General features: G+C 43.1%; 1 protein-coding gene across 1 annotated transcript in view; it reads right to left on the bottom strand.

The window, feature by feature from the left end:
- The window catches only part of KSR1 (kinase suppressor of ras 1), a 229,413-nt gene that overhangs the window by 179,143 nt on the left and 24,375 nt on the right, over positions 1-25,895 (bottom strand). The window lies entirely within an intron of this gene.

Here is a 25,895-nt window from a genome sequence, read left to right on the forward strand (position 1 = left end):
CTAAAGGGATGCAGGCCCAGCAGATTTCCTCATTAGAGCGCTGTAGCTGCACAGCTGACAGTTAATTATGAAACCACTCCCATTAGACCAGGGGTCTCAAACTGGTGGCCCTCCAGCTCTTGCAAAACTATTAAAGCGGGGTTCCACCCTAAAGTGGAACTTCCGCTGATCGGAACCCTCCCCCCCTCCGGTGTCACAATTGGCACCTTTCAGGGGGGTGCAGATACCTGTCAAAGACAGGTATTTACACCTACTTCTGGGCATAGACTCCCACGGGAGTCTATGCCATTTCCTGTCCTGCCGCGCTGTCTGCTGGGACACACACGGGTCCCAGAGACAGCGCGGACAATTCCTATTGCGCTGCGCGACTCGCGCATGCGCAGTAGGGAAGCCGATTCACTTCACTTCCTGATTCCCTCACCTAGAATGGTGGCGGCAGCAGCCGAGAGATCGATCGGCCTCGGCATCGCTGGACCCCGGGACAGGTGAGTGTCCATTTATTAAAAGTCAGCAGCTGTAGTATTTGTAGCTGCTGGCTTAATATTTTTTTCCCCCAGTACAGTCCCGCTTTAATTCCATCATGCTTGTAACTGTCAGCCTTGCAATGCCTCATGGGACTTGTAGTTTTGCAACAGCTGGAGGGCCACTAGTTTGAGACCCATGCATTATACCTACTGAGAACAGAGGCACCGAGAAACACACATGAATTTCTTCAGAACAAAAAGGTAGGAATCTGCAACAAAGTTTGTTATAATCCTTGCAATGTACATAGATCACCCAGAGGGAAAAAAAAAAAAATTCCCCCTCAACAAAAGTAGAGTTATGCTTTAAATAAAGTCCTTAATATAGGTGCAGACCGTTTACATAATTTCCCCCCCCCCCCAAAAAAAAAAAAAAAGAACAAAAATGGCATTATCTCTCCTGCCTTGTAGCTAGGACGTTGCTAAGACACTCCCAGCATATTCAACTCCCTTTGCATGCACTCTCCCCGGTCGCAGTAGCTCTGAGCTCAGTGACATTGATAGAGAAGATAGTGAACCATACTTGTGGAGGTGTTTGAGCGTTCACTCCTGTGACGGTAGGGGTAAGGAGTAACAACTGGAAGTGATTTAGCAATGTCCTAGCAACAAGGCAGGATGGGATGATGCCACCCGTGGGTGTTTTTTGGCCAGGCTTTAAGAGGTATGTAAATGGCCTACAATATTTACCCTTGGTCAAAGCTGTACAGTTTGTTTTTATCTACAGGTGCCCCTCGCCTTTTTATTTTTGCAAAGGTGAACAAACCTTTTAAAAATGTACAGTTTTTAAGCAACTCATTAAAAAGTCTGCAAGGAGACACAAACATTACACACGCCTCAGCATACCTGAATGCTATGGTGTTAGAGCAAATATGGCTGCCTTTAGGCAACATATGTTCCTATTTTTAGAGCTTTAACATGGCTTATCTCAACGAAAAAATATTTTGTGCATTTATATAAAAAAAGGTGCGGCTACAAAGTACTGCATATTGTTAGGTGTGAACGTCTGGAAAGCACATGAAAGAAAGAGAAACAACTATCAAGCTGAGAATCAACAATTTCCAGCTGAAAATCCTTCTTGTTCCATAGCCTGCTATAAATACTGAAAGGTTCAGTTTCTGTGTAGCAATTCTCTAAAAATAGTAAACTCATGTACAGTAATTCACCGTCTAGCCCTGTGGAATTGCATACAAGCATGCCCTTCCTTGGGTTGCTACAAGCGCAAGATTTAACTAGAATGTACTACTAAAAAGATAAAACTAGCTCATATTCCTTTCATTAGCCTACAGGAGTCACAGCAATAGAATAATTAGCGCCTATGACTTCGGCTGGCCATACACTGTGTGAATTTCTTTCCTGCAACCCAAGAAATTCGCTTGATTCCGCAATCAACACAGACAGTTGACAGTGATTATTGTTGTATACCAGTTGCTAGCGATAATCGCAAGTAAAATCCGGCAGGCTGGTTCTACCAAAGTTGATCAATTGACATTTAGCCTGCCCACACACGGTTCTAATCTCGGCCCGTTCCTGCTTAACTGGCCGAGATTTGAACAGTCTATGGCCGACATTACTAAACTTTGCGGTTTTGAAACAGTATGCAAAATATTTTTACTCCAACCGTGTAATTTAAATAAAAATAATAAAAAAAGGGAGCACAGCAAAACTGGTTTGCCTCTCTGATCAAACTACTTACTGCTGTCTCAACATAGCAGGCAGTGAGAAAGAGACCAAGGGAGACGTTACTCCCAACTCATTCAGCTGTGTGTAAATTGGACTTGAGCAACTGAGCTCTGTAAGCAATATTCTAAGCCCAATAGATAAAGCTTAGACAGATAAAATATTTGAAAAATACCTAGGGCCCCACCTGCTGGCCTCAACATTACATTGTTTAAGTGGTCTTGAACATGATAAAAAGGAAATATAAAACAAAAATATATTAAGCCTAGTTACATGACCACAAAACAACTTACTGTACAGCAATCGTTCCCATTTGGGCATTTTTTTCTTGAAGTATAAGGCCCCTTTCACACGGATGGATCCGCTCAGCAGACTCCGCTAGCTCAGTGAGGGATCGCTCCGTTGATCCCCGTTCAGCAGGCAGATAACAAGTCTGTCTCTGCTCACTGTGCCCCACTGCTCTCTATGAGAAGATCGGATGGAAACGGACAGCAAAATCCGATCTAATGGATGGATGGCGAACGTATCTCCATCAGTCTGTTTTCAGCGGATCTTGTCGGATCGGATGGCAGGCCGGTGTCAGCGGACACATCTCCGCTGACATCCACCTGCCCATACAAGGCAATGGGTGGCCCGCTCAGATCCACCTGAAAAACTGACAGGCGGATCTTTGCGGGCAGATTGTGTGAAAGGGGCCGGATTAAAAGGCAATTTTTTTTTGGGGGATAGAGTGGAGAGGGATTAGACCCCCTGACAGTTTTTATTGCTGCATGTGCCCATTAGGGAGATTCCCCCTCTCTATATTTACTGTTTACCATTATAAATGGAAAGTGAAAGAAGATCCTAAATTTTGGGCTGTCTCCAGAGAGGGAATCTTCCAGTGGGGACACTAGCTCTGGTGACCTAGGTTTCCCCAAGGAATTCCCTCGATTTGCAGGGATTACTTCTCACTTCCTCTTTTGGCTGTGGGACAAGAAGTGAAGGGAAATCTCTGCAATGCAACAGAGGGCATGATCGAATAAGTGATGAGGGCAACAGAATATGCCCTACACCAAAGTACAAGTATGGGGAACGCCTATGTACTTTAGGCCTGTCTCAGGAAACAGCCGATAAAAAATACTTGACAGGCAGCAGCAAAATGATAGGTCTGATGCCGTGTGCTGAACTGAACAGCATTAATCTTGAAGTTTGGATGTTTGGACTGTGCCCCCCCCCCCCAATTAGCATTCAGCTTTAGGCCAATAAGGATGTTTTTTTGCTCATGAAACTTTGCACATCAAGCTGGTAGGACAAGCAACATTGATTTGTCAATGTAAATGGATTTGTCAACGGTTGCTATAGTTAATAAATACTATAGCATTTTGCTCTTTGCCTTAATAAAGTGTTACTAAACCCAGGAACCTGCATTCACTATATCTGGCCTCCCGCAGTACACAGAAATGCAATTACTTTAGTAAATGTAAACTGCTAAATCTCTTTTCTCATCAGCAGTATATATCAGTCTTGTGACTTCTATCAGTGCCTAGCTGAGCACTGGCTAAATCTTGGAGGAGTTTTAATTCTCCTCTAACTGTGCTATGAGGCTGCATGACCCATGACCCTCTGTCTGGTCAGTGCTGATTGGCCTCGTTACATGCACCCTCCCAAAAAATAAAAAAACAACAACAACAACAACAACTCTAGCAGTACACATCAACTGAGCATGTGCAGATTGCCTGTTAGGGCTCTATGCTATCAGAAGATAGCAGTACACATCAACTGAGCATGTGCAGATTGCCTCTTAGGGCTCTGTGCTATCAGAAGATGAATTGAGGACCGTAAAATAAAGGGAGGATCAGAGAAGACAGGATCAAACAGCCTTTTTACACAATGCAGAGGATTAACCCCTTTAGGTTCCACAGTGAGTATAACAAGCATGCTTTCGTGCATATACAGACTGATTTTACTGTTGTGAGTTTAGTAATACTTTAACAAAAGGCCTAGGGATTTATGAACACAGGCTGGACGGAGTGCATTATCTTTCAAAACAATTTTTTTGTAATTTAGAACTGGAATACAAAAGACAAAAAAACGTTATCAGATAAAAAAAAGCTGTGCTATTTGATAAAAGCAAGAGAAAGCCACAATAATACCGCTGTGAAGCAAAGCTCATCTCTACAGCAGATGACCGTTCAACAGAACTATCAATCAGCAGCAGACTTCAAAAACAAGGAAAACATTATAGGACTGGTTATTGCGGCCTAGCACAACAGCTAATTAAGACATCCTGTGGGCTGCACTCTGCATAGTGAGCTTCTCAGCAGTCTTACACCATTTCAAGTATGACAAGAGCACTTGTAAAACCCAACAGCAAGATAATCATGCATCTAATATTCTACTGAGCTTCTGCCAAATTAAAGCGATCATACAGGCTGAAAAAATAAATCCAAAAGCGTCAATAAATTCCATAGCATTTTACACAGAACATTGGACATCAAAGACACAAAGCAAGCTAATAAATCTACCCACAGATATTACATCACGATTAGTCTTGAGAAATGGGGCAATAATTCTGAGTGAAAATGGGCTTGGCATTTTCCACATATTTGATAATTTGTAATAAGTTGTTTAATATTAAAAGGATTCTGGAAAACAATGTAGCGCACCTGCAAGGTCTAAACAATTAGCATGAATTTAAAGCGATCCCCTAAACACAACCCTTAGAGCCGGTTTACACAGGGGCAATACGACTTCCAGTGCGACTTTTGGAAGCAACTTGGACACAACTTGAGTATGAATAACAGCGTGACTTGGAGTGACTTGGGTCAACTTACAACATGACATGAAGTTGCCCGGGCCAGGCGACTTTGGCCGTGGCCAAAGAATAGTGAGCTCTCAAGGGGAAACTCCACGCCAAATTTTAAATAAAAAAAATCGGCATGGGCTCCCCCTCCGGGAACATACCAAAGGGCCTGGTATGGATTTTAAGGAGAAGCCCTCCTAAAAAAAAAAAAAAAAAAAAAAACAGCGTGGGGGTCCCCCCAAAATCCATACCAGACCCTTATCTGAGCACACAGGCTGGCCGGTCAGGAAAGGGGGTGGGGATGAGCAAGCGCCCCCCCTCCTGAACCATACCAGGCCACATGCCCTTGTTGATGACGACAAGGGCCTCTTCCCGTCAACCCTGGCCGTTGGTTGTCGGGGTCTGCGGGCTTATCGGGAATACGGGAGCCCCCTTTAATAAGAGGGCCCCCAGATCCCGGCCCCCCACCCTATGTGAATGAGTAAGAGGTACATCGTACCCCTACCCATTCACCTGGGGGGAAAAAAAAGTGCCAAAAACCCCCCCCACAAAACACAGGTTTTTAAAGTAATTAATCAGCTCTTCTTCCAACGTTGGGGGTCTTCTTCAGACTTCTCCGCTCTGTTCAGCCTCTTCTCCCAGGCTCCTCCGCTGTCTTCTTGCAGCTCTTTTACTAGCGGCACAAAGTAAAAGTATCCTATGTAGTAAAAGCGACCCTGTGCAAGGTGCCTAGGATAGCCCAGAAAGACGCACCCTGGAGAATGCCTCTCCTGTGACCCTTGGTGCCCAACAAGAAGGGAAACATGGAGGATGTGCCAAACAACTACCACCTGCGGTCATACCTTCCACACTCCTCTCCTGCACATACTGCCTGCCGTAGCATTCCTGAACACTTGTTCTATGTGCCATACAAGTCATGCACCCATGTAATTTCACGCCAGCAGTTTGGTTGGCTCACACAGCGACAGCTAAACCACAGGATAACAACAAACACAACTAGAAAGTCTCCAGACAAGCTGACCCTGAAAGGCTTCATAGCTTAGGCTATTGTGGTTTGAGCCACTAAAGCGGGAAGTGGAAGTTTATATTGCAGGAAATGATTGCATACTTCATTTGATCGTACAGCGGACAAAAAGGGAAAAAAATTATGTGTGAAAATTAGAAATGTGAAAAATGTTGATTAGCAAGAGCATACAAGTATATGACTTAATTATTTTGGGTAGGGTCAGCAGCTGAAGGGAGCTCCATGGCTGTCTACTATGGGCTAGTGCTGATTGCTGTTCTTTGCATGATATAACTTCTTGTCTGAATGATCTTAAAGTGGTTGTAAACCCGTACTTATAAAACTTACTGAAGTGACTGGCCTCAGGTGATACAGAGATGAAAACAAATCCTCCTCCATAAGCTGTACCCGTTTATCTGCAGTCGTCTCATCTCTACAGTCAAAGTCCAGAATTTAGAAAGCTTCCCTGAGCCGTCAGAAAAAAAGGGTGGCGGGGAGCTGAAATTACACTCTGCAGAGCTAAGCGAGGAGAGCTCAGAGAGCTGACTGGAGGGAAGGGGCACACACAGGAACAGAGCTGAAATTGTCAATCTGCTGGAGGTCTTTCCAGTCACCTTTTTTTCTCTTGGTGTCAGGAAAACTTGCCACAAGTGATTTATGCAGACCGCAGAGGAACGAAGCAGCAGATAGAAATGACACTTAGTGCTCTTAATTGAGACACATACACACTATAGGGGGATATATGCTTTGTTCACACTTCATGTCTGAGGTTAACAACCACTTTAAACCAAGACGGTAGTATTTCAGTACCAGTCAAAGCATATATAAAGAGGCCACAGAAAACAGGAAGATGACAAGCTCAAGAGGTTTACCAACTGCTTTCCTGCTGAAGGTTACAGTGTAGAAGAATGACTTACCTCTTTTTTCTGCACAATATTACATTATCATTTAAAATGACAGATTTTTAGTACATGATCCTCCTCTCTGTAGGTCAAACAATACATAGTGACTGGATATGTCAGACACTACTATAGATCATTAGATAAAAGATTGCTCCTAAACAGGAACCACATCTTTTGTAGCTTCCATAAAGGAACTGGCAAACGCAAGACAAATTGGCACACCGACACTCAGGCCTAAAAATAAGGATGAACACATCCGGTCCATGTAAAGAGTCAGTCTTAGGACAGCTGTGTTTTCCCAAGTATGATATTTGCAGAGTCAGGATTTATTCAGTTTGCAGGTGTACAGAAACAGGGCGAGTTAACAGGGCTTTTATTTGTTAAAAACGGATAGCTTGTTGGCAACGCATGAAGAGCAAAAGGAAGAAGGTAGGCCGAGAGCGAAGAAGGAAGCTGTAAATATGCAGCTGCTTCCTCCAGGAATTTCTGGCTGTTCATTTACAAAAATGATCAACTAACAAGTCATTCATTTGACCAGCACAAATGGCAGACTTGCCAGCCTGTGCCTGAATATACCCACTCTACCCGCAGCTAGCCTTTCAGATCACTGTATAAAATTATCCCCTGATATAGTAGAAGTATCAAACAGTTCTGACTTTAAGCTCTGCTTGTTTTATGGAAATGGAAAAAATAAATCTGAAATGATGAAAAGCAAAAAATTGCAATTACGATGGTCTGTGTCAGTACTGCAAGTAGGGCATGTGTTTTGCACTACTAATTTTATATACAGTTTTGAGCTAAAACAAAAAAGAAGGTGGGGAATTAAAAAAAAAAAAAAAAAAAAAAAAAAGGTACGAAAGTCACATTCATAACATAATAATAAAAAAAAAAAATGAATTCTTTTTTATTTATTTTTTTTGTTTTTTTGTTTTTACTTTGAAAATGTGTGCATATCCTCAGTCCATCCCTTTTTTTAAGGTTTTTTTTTTTTTCAGTATTTCCAACTGTTTATAACAGCCAGCTTCATGCCGATTGCAAAAGTTTAAGAACACATGACCCTTTAGATGTGTATGTTCCAAAGAGGGAGCTGGCCACTGCATGGTGTGAACTTTAGCTATGCCGTCCACTCATCAGTTGTGTTACATTCTATCTAACCTGCTTCTGTACAGTAAGGCCCCATTCACCCCTGGACGTTTTGTAGCTTGAAGCCACAAAATGCTGGAGGGGAAAAAAAAAAATATTTTTTATTCTTTATGGGGATGGTTCACATCTCCACTCCAAAAAGCCTGAAGCCAGAAGCTCAAAAATGCCTGAAGCTTAAACAAGTTCTGGAACTTTTTTTTTTTTTGCCAGATTTGGGCGGCTTTTTTCTTTTTAGATTGGTGAGCTTTTGCCCTGCACAAAATTGCAGCAAAACGTAAAAAACACAGCACAATTGCGGTAAAAACCACCGTAAAATCACTCGATTTTCTGCCTGAAAAACGCTACGGTATGAATGGGGCCTAACAGTAATCAAGCAACTGATCAGAACAGAACAGCTAAAGTCTGCACCATCCAGTGGCCAACAGTGAGGAACATACTCAACAAAAAGGGATGCCAGGGATGGGTTCTTTCACCCTGGCACATCAACTAAAGTCGTTCTAAAGCCCGCATTAAGTTATAAAATGTTTTGGCCCCCTAACCCCACCTTATACTTACCTCACTCAATTCAGTGCTTTGCATGTCTGCAGCAGCTTCCACCACAGGTGGAAGGGAAAAAAAAAAAAAAAAAATCATCACTTGATTCCCCCATCAATGCAGTCAGTGTTGTTGGGGGATCCCTTCCTCATTTTGTGTTCTGACAGCATGGAGCCTTCCCTACTGGCAGAACACAATCACTGCTGGCTGCTATAACCACCAGCAGTGATCACATAAAAAAAAAAAAAAAAAAATCAGACAGGCTGGCAGTACTGAAGAAATCATAGACCAACTTCAGTACAACCAGCTTGCCCAAAGATAGAGCGAATGTTATAATCCTTGCAATGTACATAGATCACCCAGAGGGAAATGTTTTTTCCTCAAAAGTGGAGTTACGCATTAAAAAAAAAAAAAAAAATTATAATCTATCCATCTACACACATACATAATTATATATATATATATATATATATATATATATATATATATATATATATATATATATATATATATATATATATATATATATATATATATATATTTTTTTTTTTTTTGTGTGTGACAGTAGGAGATGTGGTCAAGGTAGCATTGATAGTTTCGGGGACACCGGGTATGTACATTTGCTTGGTGCAAAGCTACAGAGCATAAATGTGGACTGGAGAAAACCACTTTCTCCAGGTTTTAGTATTCGGTCATGGGGCTCTGTAGTTTGGAGATTCCATAGTGTTTTGGGTGGGACAGGATCTCCAACCCTGTGTCCAGACTTTGTAAATTACCAGCAGGGTGTGTGCTCAGGTGAGCACAGCACTTATAATCAGGGTATGGGAAGACCTCATGGCTCCCAGTTGGAGACTGCCCCACACCCAGAGAGACAGGAGGTAGAGAGGTTGCAGGAGGCAGCGCAACGGCCTGAGGACTAAGACCAGAGTGAAGCTGTGGGCGCTAAAGAGAAGCCATTCACATTGAGTAACCCTGTGGTCTGTGTGACCAGGATAAAGAGCAGAGGTACTGCTAAAGAGCCAAGTGGGCTAGCATTTTTGTGTGTTTATTTGCTAGAGAAAAACCCCTGTGTGGGAAACCTTTATGTCACAGACTTTTATTTGCCTTTTTAATAAAAATGGGCTACCATGCCCTTAAATATAGTTCCTGACTGGCTTGAATCACTAACAAACGCATCTGCCACGAGAGCAGATGCGTTTGTATATGTGTGTATACACACACATATAGGCATTTAGTACCACTTTAAGTACCCCATTTACTCTTTGTGCGTCTATATTTGAGATTTTCTTCACTTCGTGGCGCAGTGACAGGAGAAAAAAAAAAATGAAGTAAGGACCAATTTCCCCATCTAAAACACAGACAGCAAAAACATTTTGACAGATGTTCTAACTTACTGAGTATCAAAAAAAAAAAAAAAAAAAAAAATTGTGGCAGATCTGGTCTCTGAATGATGAAAAGGAGAAACTATATTAAGAAAGGAGTATAATATATAATTCTTAAAAAAAAAAAAAAAAAAAAAAAAGTACAACACTCCCCATCAAAACCAATGCTGTGATATCGCTATGTTTCCAAGAGCAAGATAAATGCATTTCAAGTGATAAGCCATTTAAAACAAAATTGCTAAACATGTCAGGATTTGTCAATGCAATTTCACCCACACAGTGAAACATAATACAGTAGTTTGATTGTTTGAACATGTCATTTAAAAAAGAAAAAAGCTCTTCTGCACAGAATAGAAGCGTGCGTTTCAGTGTTGTACTGCTGCAAATTGGTAATTTATTGCAAGGAAGCAACCCCCCCCCCACCTGTCAACCAAGACCATTAAGACTGTTCACTTTCTATAGCAGTGAATAGACTGTGGAATTACATAAAAGAACATAATACAAACAAGAGTTATTCATGGCTGGATGACATAATCAAAATCTTATCATATAACTGGAGTTACGTGGATGCCTTCCAACTGCATTTTTCTCTGGAAATGTAGGCATAATGTTGTCGCCTTTTGTTTTTGTGGCATGGGATTTTTTTTGCGTTTGTATGGGCATTTTTGAGGGGAGTCTGAGGCGTTTTTTTTTGTCCAATAGAAAGATGGCTACTAAAGAGAGAGGAGGGGAAAAAAAAAAAAGCAAACTATGTGGTTTGGTGCGTTTTTTTCCCCACATTTTTTCAGTTGCTCTTAGGCCCCTTTCACACAGTCGTTTTTCAGGCGCTACAGCGCTAAAAATAGTGTCTGAAAAAAGCGGCTCCTTTCACACTGTAGCGGTGCGCTGGCAGGACAGTAAAAAAAATAAAAAATAAAAATGTCCTGCTAGCCGCATCTTTGAAGGGGTGAAGGAGCAGTGTATTCACTCCTAAACAGCTCCTACCCATTAAAATCAATGGGGCAGCGTGGCTATACTGCCAGCAAAGCGCAGCTGCAGCGGTTTTAACCATTTATCAGCCGCTAGCGGGGGTAAATACCGCTGCTAAAACGATGTTAAAGCGCCGGTAGAAATAGTGGCACTTTACCGCCAATGCCCGCACCACCCCAGTGTGAAAGGGGCCTTATTGTAGTCAATTGGGACCATAAATGTTTGAATCTTTAAAAAGAAAGAAGTTTAATTTTTTGCAGCTGAAACCTCCAAGCATCAATACGCTTGGGAATGAACAAGCACAATGAAAACCACTGGATTTAGTATTTCATTTTGAAGTAGCTTTGAGCTACCAAACACAGATGTGAACAGGGCCTAAAGGGTCCTGAGGTGGGCGAATAGATGCAGAATTTAAAGATGAATTTCAGTTTTGGAAAAAATATTTATACATGGTCCAGCTTGTACTAATGTAACTATGTATATGACATTCCTGGCCCCAGGTCCTGTACTGAATAGCTACTCTGCTGCATTCTGGAGGTTGGCCCATGGCATGGAAGCCATTCAGAGAAAAACGAATTCCCGGAGAGAATGCAAAGTGTTCTTTATTTCGATGAGGTGAAGAAGCGGGACAGTGATGTCACACTCTCCACCTTGTCCAGAGAACACTTCACATTCATTGAGAAAATGTAAAGCATTCTTTCAATGGAGTCCATGTCAAGCAGCCAACCTCCTGTGTTCAGAATGCAGCAGGGAAGCTGCTCAGCACCTGAAAACAAGTGAAGGTCATTGGAGTAGCAGTGTCTACCTCAATGATTTCCATCTTCCAGGGGCAACAGCCAGGTATGGTATATATGCATAGTTACATTGCTCCAAACGAAACCAATGTAGGCCTCTTGACCCAATATGGAAGTGGAGTCTTGACTGTAGGGAGCATAGCTCAGTTACCAGATGTGGACAAGCATTTTAACTGGAGCATGCAAAATGATTGGCTGCTTGGTCACAAAGTGAGGGGACAGGGCCTAAACTCTACTCTGAGGTAAATTCATCACCTTACCAGCTGAAGAATAGGGAAGAAGAGTTGCCCGCCCTGTTATTTCAGGTCAGTTGTCACAGCTTCAAGTTTGGAACTTGCCAGCATAGAAGGCTTTCCTTTAATGGGCTATGCTCTTGAGTAAAATGCAGTCTGATGTCTATCTGGAACTTATGGTAACTACAGACCTTTTAGACTAGATCAATTTAATGTTCAATGAGTGCTTTCAGTACATCTGTGCCTGGTGCTTGTTAAGAGCCCATTCACACAGGGGCAACACGACTTGTAGGCGACTTGAGTCAGGCAACTTGGACACGACTTGAGTTAAGATCACAGCGCGACTTGGGACGACTTCAAAACGACTTGTGATGACTTCAAGCCCGACTTGGGACGACTTACAAGTCGCCCCAGGCCAGGCGACTTTTGCCGAGGCCAAGCAGAGAATGAGCTCAAGGGGGAACTCCACGGCAAATTTCTGAAAAAAATTTGGCGTGGGTTCCCCCTCCGAGAGCATACCAGGCCCTTAGGTCTGGTATGGATTCCAAGGGGAACCCCCTATGCCGAAAAAACGGCGTGGGGGTCCCCCCCAGATCCACACCAGACCCTTATCCGAGCACGCTACCCGGCCGGCCAGGAAAGGGGGTGGGGACGAGCGGGCGGCCCCCCCCCTCCTGAGCCGTACCAGGCCGCGTGCCCTCAACATGGGGGGGTGCCTTGGGGGAGGGGGGGCGTGCGGCCCCCCCACCCCAAAGCACCTTGTCCCCATGTCGATGAGGACAAGGGCCTCTTCCCGACAACCCTGGCCGTTGGTTGTCGGGGTCTGCGGGCGGGGGGCTTATCGGAATCCGGGAGCCCCCTTTAATAAGGGGGCCCCCGGATACCGGCCCCCCACCCTATGTGAATGAGTATGGGGTACAATGTACCCCTACCCATTCACCTGTGGAAAAAAAGTAAAAAAAAAAAACACAACACAGGGAAAAAATATTTTATTGCACAGCTCCGGGGGTCTTCCGTCTTCGGGGGTCTTCTCGCCGGACTCCTCCGCTATCTTCTTGTAGCTCTTTTACTAGCGGAGGAGTCCGGCTTTCTTCCTCCCCGCCGCCGGCCTCTTCTCCCGACTTCGGGGGTCTTGTCCCCCTCTTCGGTTCTTCTGCCGGGCCACCGCGCCTTCTTATAGCTCTTTTACAGGCGGTGGCCCGGTCTTCTGTCGTCGCCGCCGCCGCCTTCCGTTCTTCTTCTTCTTCTCCAGGAGATGTTGACACGACGCTCTCTCCGGCCGGAATGCCAGAGCCGCCCTGCGCTGCCACTTATATAGGGACAATGGGGCGGTGCCACATGGGTTGATGTCACATGGGTTGGTCACATGGGTTGATGTCACATGGTAAGGGGCGGGGTCACCATGTGACATCAACCCATGTGACATCAACCCATGTGACACCGCCCCATTGTCCCTATATAAGTGGCAGCGCAGGGCGGCTCTGGCATTCCGGCCGGAGAGAGCGTCGTGTCAACACCTCCTGGAGAAGAAGAAGAAGAACGGAAGGCGGCGGCGACGACAGAAGACCGGGCCACCGCCTGTAAAAGAGCTATAAGAAGGCGCGGTGGCCCGGCAGAAGAACCGAAGAGGGGGACAAGACCCCCGAAGTCGGGAGAAGAGGCCGGCGGCGGGGAGGAAGAAAGCCGGACTCCTCCGCTAGTAAAAGAGCTACAAGAAGATAGCGGAGGAGTCCGGCGAGAAGACCCCCGAAGACGGAAGACCCCCGGAGCTGTGCAATAAAATATTTTTTCCCTGTGTTGTGTTTTTTTTTTGTACTTTTTTTCCACAGGTGAATGGGTAGGGGTACATTGTACCCCATACTCATTCACATAGGGTGGGGGGCCGGTATCCGGGGGCCCCCTTATTAAAGGGGGCTCCCGGATTCCGATAAGCCCCCCGCCCGCAGACCCCCGACAACCAACGGCCAGGGTTGTCGGGAAGAGGCCCTTGTCCTCATCGACATGGGGACAAGGTGCTTTGGGGTGGGGGGGACAAGGTGCTTTGGGGTGGGGGGGCCGCACGCCCCCCCCCTCCCCCAAGGCACCCCCCCATGTTGAGGGCACGCGGCCTGGTACGGCTCAGGAGGGGGGGGGGCGCCCGCTCGTCCCCACCCCCTTTCCTGGCCGGCCGGGTAGCGTGCTCGGATAAGGGTCTGGTGTGGATCTGGGGGGGACCCCCACGCCGTTTTTTCGGCGTAGGGGGTTCCCCTTGGAATCCATACCAGACCTAAGGGCCTGGTATGCTCTCGGAGGGGGAACCCACGCCAAATTTTTTTCAGAAATTTGCAGTGGAGTTCCCTCTTGAGAGCTGATAATTCTGTCAAAGTCGCCTCCGTATAAACGGAGATCCGACTTGGAGGGATCTCCATTGAAATCAATGGGTACCAGTCGCCTACAAGTCGGATAGAAGTAGTACAGGAACCTTTTCTGAAGTCGGAGCGACTTCAGTAGTGTGCATTAAGACGGCTCTCATTCACTTACATTGCTTTTTAAATGTTGTCCGACCTGAGGCGACTAGGGGCGACCTGAAGTCGGATCAGGAGTTGCCCCTGTGTGAATGGGCTCTAAATGTTTAATTTTGGAATATTGTTGGAAGCAAATTTAAATAAAGCTGTGGCCTTGCCCTTTCCAACTTAAACCAGACGTTCACCCTCTTGCACTACTTCCCTTCACTCCACCCCTCTTTTCATCCTCTAAGTAATGCACGTTTTTTTTTTTTTTTTTTTCTAAAACTGTCCAGCCCAGCCTCCCCATGCAAATCGGTCAACTTTTTTCACAAAAAAATGTTCACAATTTTTTTTTTCACAAAATGTACGTTATTTTAATTTATAGCACAAAAAATAAAAAACCCACTAGTGATTGTTTCATATGGGTACAGTGTTGCATGACTGAGTAATTGTCATTCAAACTGTGAGAGCGCTGAAAGCTGAAAATTGGTCTGGTCAGGAAGGGGGTGTAAGTGCCCTGTATTGAGGTGGTTAAACATGTTTTTTTGGACACCCGTGTAAATGGGCCCCAACAGGGACTGTCAAACTGAATTCTATTTAAGCTCAACATTAATTAAGATGCTGTTTATAGCAATACCCTAAAAGCCTTTCCAATGTGACATTAATAAAAAAAAAAAATACACAGACTCCCAGCAAGGTTGAATTAGAAATGAGTTTCATACATAGGGTGCTGTAATTCTATATTTAAAATACTATTTTAGATCAGCCTTTTGCCAACTATGTAAATACATTCTAAAAAGGATAAAGAGCACAAACTTCTACTTCTAGGAAACAAAATACAAGGCCTTTCCCCAATGATAACCTTGGAATGCTAGACATGATGATACGAATACAAGGTCTGTGTACATCGCTTGGAGACAGAAGAATATTGCAGCGGCCATTTCTAAACAGAACACCTGTTCCAAGATTGACATGGAATGCTACAACATCGAAAACCTAACTACTCTACAGTATATTTCTATTCTGTTAGATCACTGAGGAGTTTTTTTCCCAATCGATTTGGCGCTAAAACACGCGCCTGAAAAGCTCACGAAAAAGGCATTCCATTAAAATCAATAAATGCTTTTCACACTGGAGCAGCGAGCTGGCAGGGCAGTGAAAAAAATAAATAAATAAATCTGGCAAGCAGCATCTTTGGAGCGTTAAAAAAAAAAAACCAACCAAAAAAATAAATAAAAGCCTCAACAATGCCCCTCTCTCCATTGACGTGAATGGGAAGCGCCTGAAAAGCACTTTAATATATTTTATGGAGCAGTTTGTGGGTCACATGTCCTTTAAAAAGCGCACTGCAAAAGCGCCCAGCTTTTTTTGGGCAGTTTAGAAGCGCCTCAGTGTGAAAAGGCTCTTATGTCGATAGGTCACTATACCAAGCACCCAAGTCACTTATTACCCATGAAAACCTACACAATTCATATTATTCTTTAACAAATTTGATGACAAAATATACCATTTATTAAAGAAAATCTGTGATCTTGTAGAACATGCTGAACTGACTCAAGGGCTGGTCAGCAGGCACCTTCAAAAACCTGCAAGCAGCATCTTTGGGGTAGTTCGGGAGCGTAATCGCTCCCACACCGCCTCTGCCCATTGCAATGAATGGGCAGCACTTCTAAGTGCCTGAAAAGTGTTTTGGAAGCACCCCAGCATTTTTTAACCCTTTCTTCAGGCGCTTGTAAGGGTTTAAAGGGCCCCGCTAGCAGCCAAAAAGCACTAAACGAGCAGCGCTTTACCGCTAACGCACCGGTGGCCCCAGTGTGGAGAGGGTCTTACTGAACGACAAAAGATATAAAGGCAAATTCGTTTTATTCTCCCATGGATCTCTTATATGGATGGGATAAGCCTCCATCTGTGACCTCAAACTTAAAATTAGAGCAACTGCCAAACCGTCCTCCTATCACATTATCAGAGTCCAAACAGCAGTGTTGCTTTGGCTTTCAGTATGAGTTGTCTGTTAAGCAGTTATATGTGTGAGAACGTCATCTACAATTATTGGAACGAAGGCTCTATTCACGACACTGCTCTGTGATGTGGTTTACATGTGCTGCTGAGCTCTTGTATATGCATTACAAGCCAGAATAGTTCTTTTTAGGCAAGGACTAATATCTGCACAGATATGTAGAACTGTTCTTACCCCCATTATCTATGCAATCCTACAATACACTTCTACTGTACTGTCTATAGTTACAAAAATCTACATACAAAGTTCATTGGAGTTCATTTGATAAAAGCAGATCTCATGTTTTTTTTATTTTTTATTACAGGTATTTTTATAGCACCTACAATTTATGCAGCGTTTTACATATTGTACATTCACATCAGTCCCTGCCCTCAATTAGCTTATAATCTAAAAACCCTATCTCACATTCATACATACAGTACTAGGGCCAATTTCAGGCATGTTCCAATTAACCTACCAGTACCAGGAGTGTGGGAGGAAACGGAATTTATGCAAGCACATGGAATAGGGAGGAGCTCAGGCACGTTCGCATGGAACACGTGCAGAGCCCGCCAGGAAGTCGGTGCAGCGCTGCGCTAATCACAGGCAGCGAGACATTGCCCCGATGTGCGGCTGCAGAGATCGGGCAATGTCTCACTGCCTATGATTAGCACAGCACTGCGCCAACTTCCTGGCAGGCTCGGCACGTGTTCCATGAGAACACGTCTGAGCTCATCCCTAATGGAGAACATGCAAACCCCATGCAGATAATTGTCCTGACCACGCCTCAAACAGTGATCCCAATGCTGCAAGTGATAACCACCAAGACACGGTCGTGCTCTACCAATCTGTATATTTTCTCCCCAAGTGATTGTTACCCTGGAAGAAGAAAATGTGTGTATATATATATATATATATATATATATATATATATATATATATATATATATATATATATATATATATATATATATATCTGTACCTATAGCAGAGCGTCTCCCAGTGCTCACGTGACTCCTCAGCTCTCTCCTCCTCTCTGGCTGAGATCAAAAGGAGTTTTCGGCCCCTTCTGCTATAGATGTCAACCAGGAAGAGGAAAGAGCCAAGGAGTCACGTGAGCATCGATACAGATCAGCACTTTTTTTTCTTAAGCACATAATGTTATTTAACAGGGGATGGCATGCTTATACTATAGTGGCTTAACAACCACTTTAAAAAGGTGAATTCCTTGTTCGTCTACTTGCAGGTTCACATACACTCAAAAAGACACCAAGATATATGTGCCCAAAGTCTTTATGGACCTTGCTTTGTGCACTGGTGAGCAGTCATGTTGGAACAAAACTGCTTTGTCAGAATGAAATTGTCCAAAATTGTCTTGGTATGCGGACACCTCAAGCGTTCCCTTCACTGGAACTAAGGGACCAAGCCCAACCCCTGAAAAACAACCACATACCAAATTATTTGGACCAGTGCACAAGCCAAGATCCATAAAGACATGGGTGAGCAAGTTTGGGGTGGAGGAACAAGAACACTTTAGGGATGAATTAGAGCGGAGACTGCGAGCCAGGCCTTCTCGTCCACATCAGTGCCTAACCTCACAAATGCGCTTCTGGAAGAATGGCCAAACATTCCCATAGACACACTCCTAAACCTTATGGACAGCCTTCCCAGAAGAGTTGAAGCTGTTACAGCTGCAAAAGGGTAGGTCAACTCAATACTGAACCCTACGGACTAAGACTGGGATGCCATTAACGTTCATGTGCATGTGCATGTAAAAGCAAACAAAAGATTGGGGGGCACACCCGAAAACATACATTTCTAAGGTTGGTGCTGTTATAAAGACCAATATACAAATTGAACCATATAAATGGCAAACACATACACAAAAAATTGTTACTTTTCAAATCTTGCAAGGCTACAAAAAAAACTAAAAAACTGGGGATTGAGTTGGGTAAAGGCAGGTGTCCAAATACTTTTGACTATCTATAGTGTATATACCAGTGGTCTCCAAACTGCAGCCTAGGTGCCGAATGCGACCCTTGGCTTGCTTTTTTTGGGCCCTAGGGGAATTATTCCCCACACCGTCAGCAACAGTGAGGCATCGTTTTTGCCAATCACAGCGACAATGGCACCACTATTCCTCCCTCCGGCGCCAACGATGGCACCACTATTCCTCCCACCGGCGCCAACGATGGCACCACTATTCCTCCCATTGACACCAACGATGGGGCACTATTCCTCCCATTGACACCAACGATGGGGCACTATTCCTCCCATTGACACCAACGATGGGGCACTATTCCTCCCATTGACACCAATGACGGGGCACTATTCCTCCCACTGACACCAATGACGGGGCACTATTCCTACCCTTAATGCCAATGACAGGGTATTATTTACTCCCACTGATGCCAGTGCACTTTTTTTACTCCTACCGATATATATGTAGCTACTATGGTCCATGGTGGACTATACAAAAATAGCCATAGTGGGATTAAGGAAGAGCTATGCAGTTATAAAGGGGTTCTAGAAGGACAGCCACCATATTAAAGACCTGGCACATTAGTCCTCCACTATACAAGCACAAACCTAAAACTAAAACACAGGAGCTTTAGAGAAAGTCGGAGCAGGTAGGTTAGAGGTTAGTTTGTATATTCTAGACGCAGCGGAGGGAAATGCAGAAAACAATGCAGGCTAAAATTAGAAACTGCCGATCTACTTCAACTTCTCAGACACCAACTGTACAGGGAAGAGGGTTCCACATCCTGTAAGCAGATTTGTAGCACCAGAACATGAGCACACACAGATAACCAGATCACTTTCCTTTACAAATCAGCAAGGCCAGACACTGCGAACCAGAAAAAGAAAAACAAAGCACAGCACGCTAAAATAAAGCAATCCTTAAAATATCAAAGATTAAAGCTGGCTATATGTGAAAATCAATTGTAGTAGATTGATCTGAAAGGTGCAAATCTTTCCTCAAAATGAGTGTTAGATTTAAAAGACATTTTTACATATATGGCCCATCAGTCGTGTACTTAATCGCATCTACACCCAAAAACTAAAATTATATAGCATCGTACCAGTCTCTAGATGGAGGAGCAGCTTTCCTTTTTTTTCCCCTGGGGGGGCTAACTAAAAGCACACCTCCTGTCCTAGGGTGGCTACGCTCACTCCAGAGTATACAGATGGGAGGGAGACGCTGTTACCCGGCCCTGGATTTCAAACATGCTTGCCTTTGTTCACCTCCATTACATGAATGGGGATGATGGGAGTAGTAGTTTATAAAAAAGGAAAATAACTTCTCATTGCTTTCAGTTCACCTCAGTGACCATGACACTACACATCTAAGGCTCCGTTCACGCTACATTCATTTCATGGGCAGCTCTAAGGTGCCAACACCATTTTAAAAATCATGACACACCAAAATGCATGATGCTGCGTACAGCTGCACGATTTTTTTTTTTTTTTAAACAAAGTATGCAAGTATGAGAATATATATATATATATATATATATATATATATATATATATATATATATATATATATATATGTATATATGTATATATATATATATATATATATATATATATATATATATATATATATATATATATATTAGTATTTTTTTTTACCATTAATGCATTTAAAGTGGAGTTCCAGTTGTATTTGTGTTTATTAAAAGTCAGCAGTTACAAACCAGTGTAGCTGCTGACTTTAATAAACACACACTCACGCTGAAAAAAGGGTTAAAATGACCCACAAAGCACAGCTGCAGTGCTTTGCCAGCGGTTCGGTAGCAGTGTCCATTCAGTTCAATGCAGGAGTGGTTTAGGAGCGGTGCATACACCTCTCCAAGGATGCTGCTTGCAGGACTTTTTTTTAGCGTCCTGCCAGCGCACCACTCCAGTGTGAAACCCCTCGTGCTTTCACACTGGAGAGGCTCGTTACAGGGGCTATGCAGGCACAATTTTTAGCACTGTAGTGCCTGTAAAGCACCTCAGTGTAAAAGGGGTCTAAGGTAAACATGACGTAGACTTAAGAACCAACCACACACACACCATATCTCAAATCAACCCCCCTCACGATCTTAATCCAGCATTTCCCCGATTCTATGTAACAAGTGAAGAACCGTTCTCTGCCCAGAGTTGTCAAAAAATAAAAAAAAAAGCTGGCAAATGTTTATCAACATTCCTCAGTGCTGAGAGATAAAGAGAAACATTGTAACATTTTGTTCTTTTAGATCAAAAGAAAGAACTATCTGTAAATGAGGACAGTTTAACCACCTAAAGGCTAAGGCCCCTTTCACACTGGGGCAGCGCCACGTTAGCGGTAAAGCGGCACTAGTTTTAGCAGCCCTTTACGGCAGCTAGCGGAGCGCTTTTAACCACCGCTAGCGGCCAAAGAAAGGGTTAAAACCACCCATGTTGCGGCACTTTGGAAGGCACTGCCCATGCATTCCATGAGGCAGGGGTGGTTTAGGAGCGTTGTATACAGTGCTTTCAAACCGCCCCAAAGATGCTGCTTGCAGGACTTTTTGTAAAGCCCTGCAAGCGCACTGCCCCATTGTGAAAGCACTTGGGCTTTCACACTGGGGTGGCATGGGAGGAGTTTTGCAGGCACTATTTTTAGCGCTAAAAACGCCTTCAGCATGAAAGGGGTCTAAGCTTTTTTTTTCTGACACTTGTTGCTTAAGTAAAAAAAATCTGTATTTTCTGCTAGGAAATAACTTGGGACCCCCAAATAGAGACCATGAAGAATAAAATGGGGTTGCTGCAATATTTTATATCACACTGTATTTGCGCACTGAACGCAATTCTTTTGGTAAAAAAACAAACACTTCAATGACTGAAAAATAATAAAAATGAAACAGTAAAGTTAGCCCAATTTTTTGTGAACAATTACATTACGCCACAATTGTGAGGGAATCGTGATCTTTATTCCAAATTAAAAAAAAAAAAAATAAAATAAAAAAAAAACACATCAATTTTCATTTTACCTAGAAGCTTGCAGCTCTAATACTTCGGTACCATGTGTTTTGGTGCGGGGGGTTTGCAAGATGTGCAGGTTTGCCATATAGAAATAATGCAACCGCCGTATTTCTGAAAATGTGCATTGCGGAAAAGCACACGATTTTGCATGTGTAATGTACTGGTGTGAATCTTTAGCAGAATCCAATGAAAAAAAAAAACACTACATGTGAATGTTTGTGGCAGATTGTACAAGAACATGAAAGATTTTTTTTCAGTGCACTGCTCTGTAGTTCTACATGAATATCTAGCAGGCACCAAGATTTTGACAAGATCTAAACATCTCAATATAAAAAAAAAAAAAAAAAAAAAAAAAAAAAAAGTGAAACTTCACTATATTTACTAAAGTTAAGGGAAAATTCCATCGCAAAGTGAAAATCTATTTGCCTTTAGTAAACCAACCCAAATATATACCATTTTAGTAAGTATAGTATCCCATTTTAGCAAGAGCAGAATTTCTCCACGGTATCAAACAACCTACTCTTTATAAAATAGACTGATTAGCATGTACAGCTGCAGTCTGACAGATTTAGGGTGTTCCTGGAAAACCACATACAGGGGAAATCCTTACCTTTATGGTCCATTCACACTTCTGCTTATGCATTGTAATAGCTGTATCTTTCAAGTGTTACAAAACAACTGAAGTGTGGTTCGGCCTATATCTTCATCAGAATTTACTGTATGTAGTCAGGGGAAGCCCTAACCACACTTTTCTGGAAGTGTGGCCCTTTAAAATGGCCTGTGTGGGATTCAAAAATCCCAGTCGCCTGCAGTGACATTTGTCATGTGGAGGCACCTTCACAATGCTAAGGAGTGACTAAAGTCCCATACACTATCAGATTTTCTGCTGATTTTTTTCCAGCAGATTTACCAAAACCATATAATATGGGAGGTCAAACCTTAGGCATTTCCATTGGTATGCAATAAGGCAGGCCCTTGCACTACAATGCTTTTATAGTTCTTCCTGACCAGCTTAGAGTCCAACTTTATGTCAGCTGAATATATTGCTAGTGAATCAAACAGTCCTTTTTACATTTCCTTTAAGAGCAGCCACAGCATCAGTAAAAAATAAAAAAAGCAAGCGATGGAGATATAGATATATATATATATATATATATATATATATATATATATATATATATATATATATATATATATATATATATATATATATATATATATATATATATATATATATATATATATATATATATATATATATATATATATACACACACACACACACACACACACACACACACACACACACACACACACACATATACATACATATACATATATACACAATAATATAATATACACACAATACATTTTATAAAATGTAATATGTGTGTGTACACACACACACACACACACACACACACACACACTATATATTTTTTTTATTAATAATAAATATTATATTGGTCCCTGCCACCACCATGCTGCTGAGAACGACCTTTGCTCTCTGTTTTGGAAGCAACGATCTCACTGCAGAGATCTGATACACACCTTGTTGAATGCAACATATAGCTCTGCAAATCGCAAAAGCTCATGTTCCCCAATGACTGAAGTGTCAAGTGAAGCTCTGACTCAAAGCGTGTGGGACCTCTGCAGGGAGACCACTGCTTTCACACAGAGAGCAAGGGTGCATTTCAGCATGCTGGTAGGGAACAGGTATTTTTATTCTGGCTAAGCCTGCTTTCCAAAGAAAATGGAACTGAAGACATTAAACACCTTTTTCATGCATCTAGCTAATTTAGGGCCCCTTTCACACTTATGTGACCTGAAAGTCACACGATTTGGCCTTGAGTTTTCTGCAACTTTAAGCCATGCCTGTGTAATCTAGGAAACTAGGAATCTGGTCTAAGAAACTCAAGTCGCTTCAAAGTTGGACCAAAGTAGTGCAGGGGCTACTTTGAAGTCACACAGATATGAATGGTACCCATTGGAAATCATGGGGTACAAATTGCAGTCCCAAGTCACACGATAAGTCACACAAGTGTGAAAGGGACCTTAAAAGAAAAAAAAATCTGATAAGCTCAAAACTCCCCCCCCCCCCCCCCCCCCAATTTTTCACTGAAGAGACCATGTTCATAGCCACCCTCAGTCTCTTCTGCTCTAGGGTGACCCCGAGTCCTTGGACTTAAGGCCGATATCTTTTGTTGATAGGCGGCCACTGTTGCTGGACTCCAAAGTTCCCTTTTATTTTTTCCCTTTCTAAAGATGGCTCACCCGGACATGTGTCGGGAGTGTCCAACAGACCAGAACAAGCATTACCCTTTGCTGTAAACAAGTGCATCTGCAACCTAGGCCCCCGTTAGAAAGCCCTTAGCGACCTTTGGTTTATCGCACTAGGTCGTCCAGTTGACAGTTATTTATAGGCCTCATGCACACTGGACGTTAAAATAACGTTCTAAAAAACACCAGTAGCTTTGCAGTGAGCTTTCCCAACATTTTTTGCAACAGAGTTTATTAGTGTGTTTAGCTTTTCTTTATGGAAAAAAAAATATGTTTTTCTTCTCAATGGATCAAAAGCAAAAAAAAAAAAAAAAAAAAAAACCTGGTGAGCGATTTTACAGCTGAAAAACTCCTCTCAGAACCCACTCGTGTTTTGTTTTTGTTTTTTTTAAACCAAAAAACGCCCCAGCCAAAAACTGCAAATACCAGCCTATATGTGCATGGACACATAGAACAACATGGCGAGTTTATTGACTGTAGAATAAAACATCTGAAGCCAAAAAACAGCTGTAAAAATGTCCAGTGTGCATGAGGCCTTAAAAGTTCTTTGAGTGGACTTCCCACAGCCCACACCTTTTTGCCATGTCCATTGTGCCGTTTGTTATGCTCTTTACAACAAAAATTATTTTACCGGGGGGGGGGACCCCTGTATTGGCTGAAATGGATAATAAGATAACCGATACGTAGTAGGCATCAAGTTGGCAGACTTCCCTTTAATTATACCCTTGCTGACAGTACCACCAGTCAGTCTTTCGAAAGTCTACACCAGTGATGGCAAACCTCGACACCCCAGATATTTTGGAACTACATTTCCCACGGTGAATGCATGAGCATCACGAGAAATGTAGTTCCGAAACATCTGGGGTCCCAAGGGTCGCCATCACTGGTGTAGACTCAGCTGGGATGTAAAGGGCGGGGGACGACTCTGCCAGGCACTTCTGGATGTAAAAGGGGATGCTAATTGGTACTCCTGGATGTAAAGGGGGAAACTTCAGTGATTTCCAGCGGTACTGATCAGGTATATCATATACAGAGTTACATTAGTTCAAGTTGGATGCATGTAACCATGTATAAAATGCAGACGCCTGGATTTATTCTTTAAAGCGGAGTTCCACCCAAAAATTGAACTTCCGCTTTAAAGTGCAGGTGACCCCCTGACATGCCACATTTGGCATGTCATTTTTTTGGGGGGGGGGGGGGGGGGAGGAAGAGCAGGTACCCTGTTTTTACAGAATACCAACTCTCCCCCCTCCCTCCCTGCAATCTTCTGGGACACATGACAGGAGATTGCCTGGCCAATCACAGCGCAGCTTGTGCATTCGCAATGCACGCCTGGCTGTGAAGCCACAGCTGGGTGCCAACAGTTGCAATGCCAACATTGCGGAGAGGAGCTGGCTTTGTACACCCACATTGCTGGATCGTGGGACAGGTGAGTGTCTGATTATTAAAAGTCAGCAGCTACACTTTTTGCAGCTGCTGACTTTTAAATGGGTGGAACTCTAAATTTAATGGGGATGTAAGGTGAGACTTTTCCCAGTTATTTACATTTATTCATTCATTCAATTAAAGTGGTTTACATTGGGGGGAGTTGACATATCAAATCGCATGTCAAATCAGCGGCAACGGCACCATCCTATTCAGTGCGATGCTGCTTTTGTGGTGCCACACCGATTTCAAAAAGTAGTTTGACATCTCATTAAGGAATACCGTGCAGCGGCAAGGACGTCACTCCCGCTCATGCGCGCGGTAACAGCACACTCACCGAAGCAACGGCACAGGTTTGTGTCAGTGTTTATGTGCCGATGACGTTGGCACATGCAAATACAGGGGAGATCTCCTGCAGGTTTAGGAGATCTCTAGGGTAGCTACAAGTAAGCCTTATAGGCTTACCTGTAGCACAAAGTGGTCTAAGGGTTTATATAAAAATAAAAATACCCCACACACGTAAACATTAGAAAATATACGCTCATAGCAGTTTAGAAATAAATGGACCAAACCAAAGCTTATGTGTGTGACCTGTACCTGTGAATATGACGAAGATTTTACCATACAATTTCAATGTGGTTTTAAAGTAGGACGTGAACAGACCTTTAGCCCAGGTTCACACTGAGCTGCAGGAATGAAGCCATGCGAGTTCAGTTGAACTCGCACGATTTCACGCTCGATTTTGACTGCGATTTTACAGACATTGTGCGTGATTC

This window comes from Lithobates pipiens, unplaced genomic scaffold (genome assembly GCF_037356315.1).
Source record: "Lithobates pipiens isolate NorthernLeopardFrog02 unplaced genomic scaffold, aLitPip1_a1.2 Scaffold_16, whole genome shotgun sequence".
Classification (NCBI taxonomy): domain Eukaryota; kingdom Metazoa; phylum Chordata; class Amphibia; order Anura; family Ranidae; genus Lithobates; species Lithobates pipiens.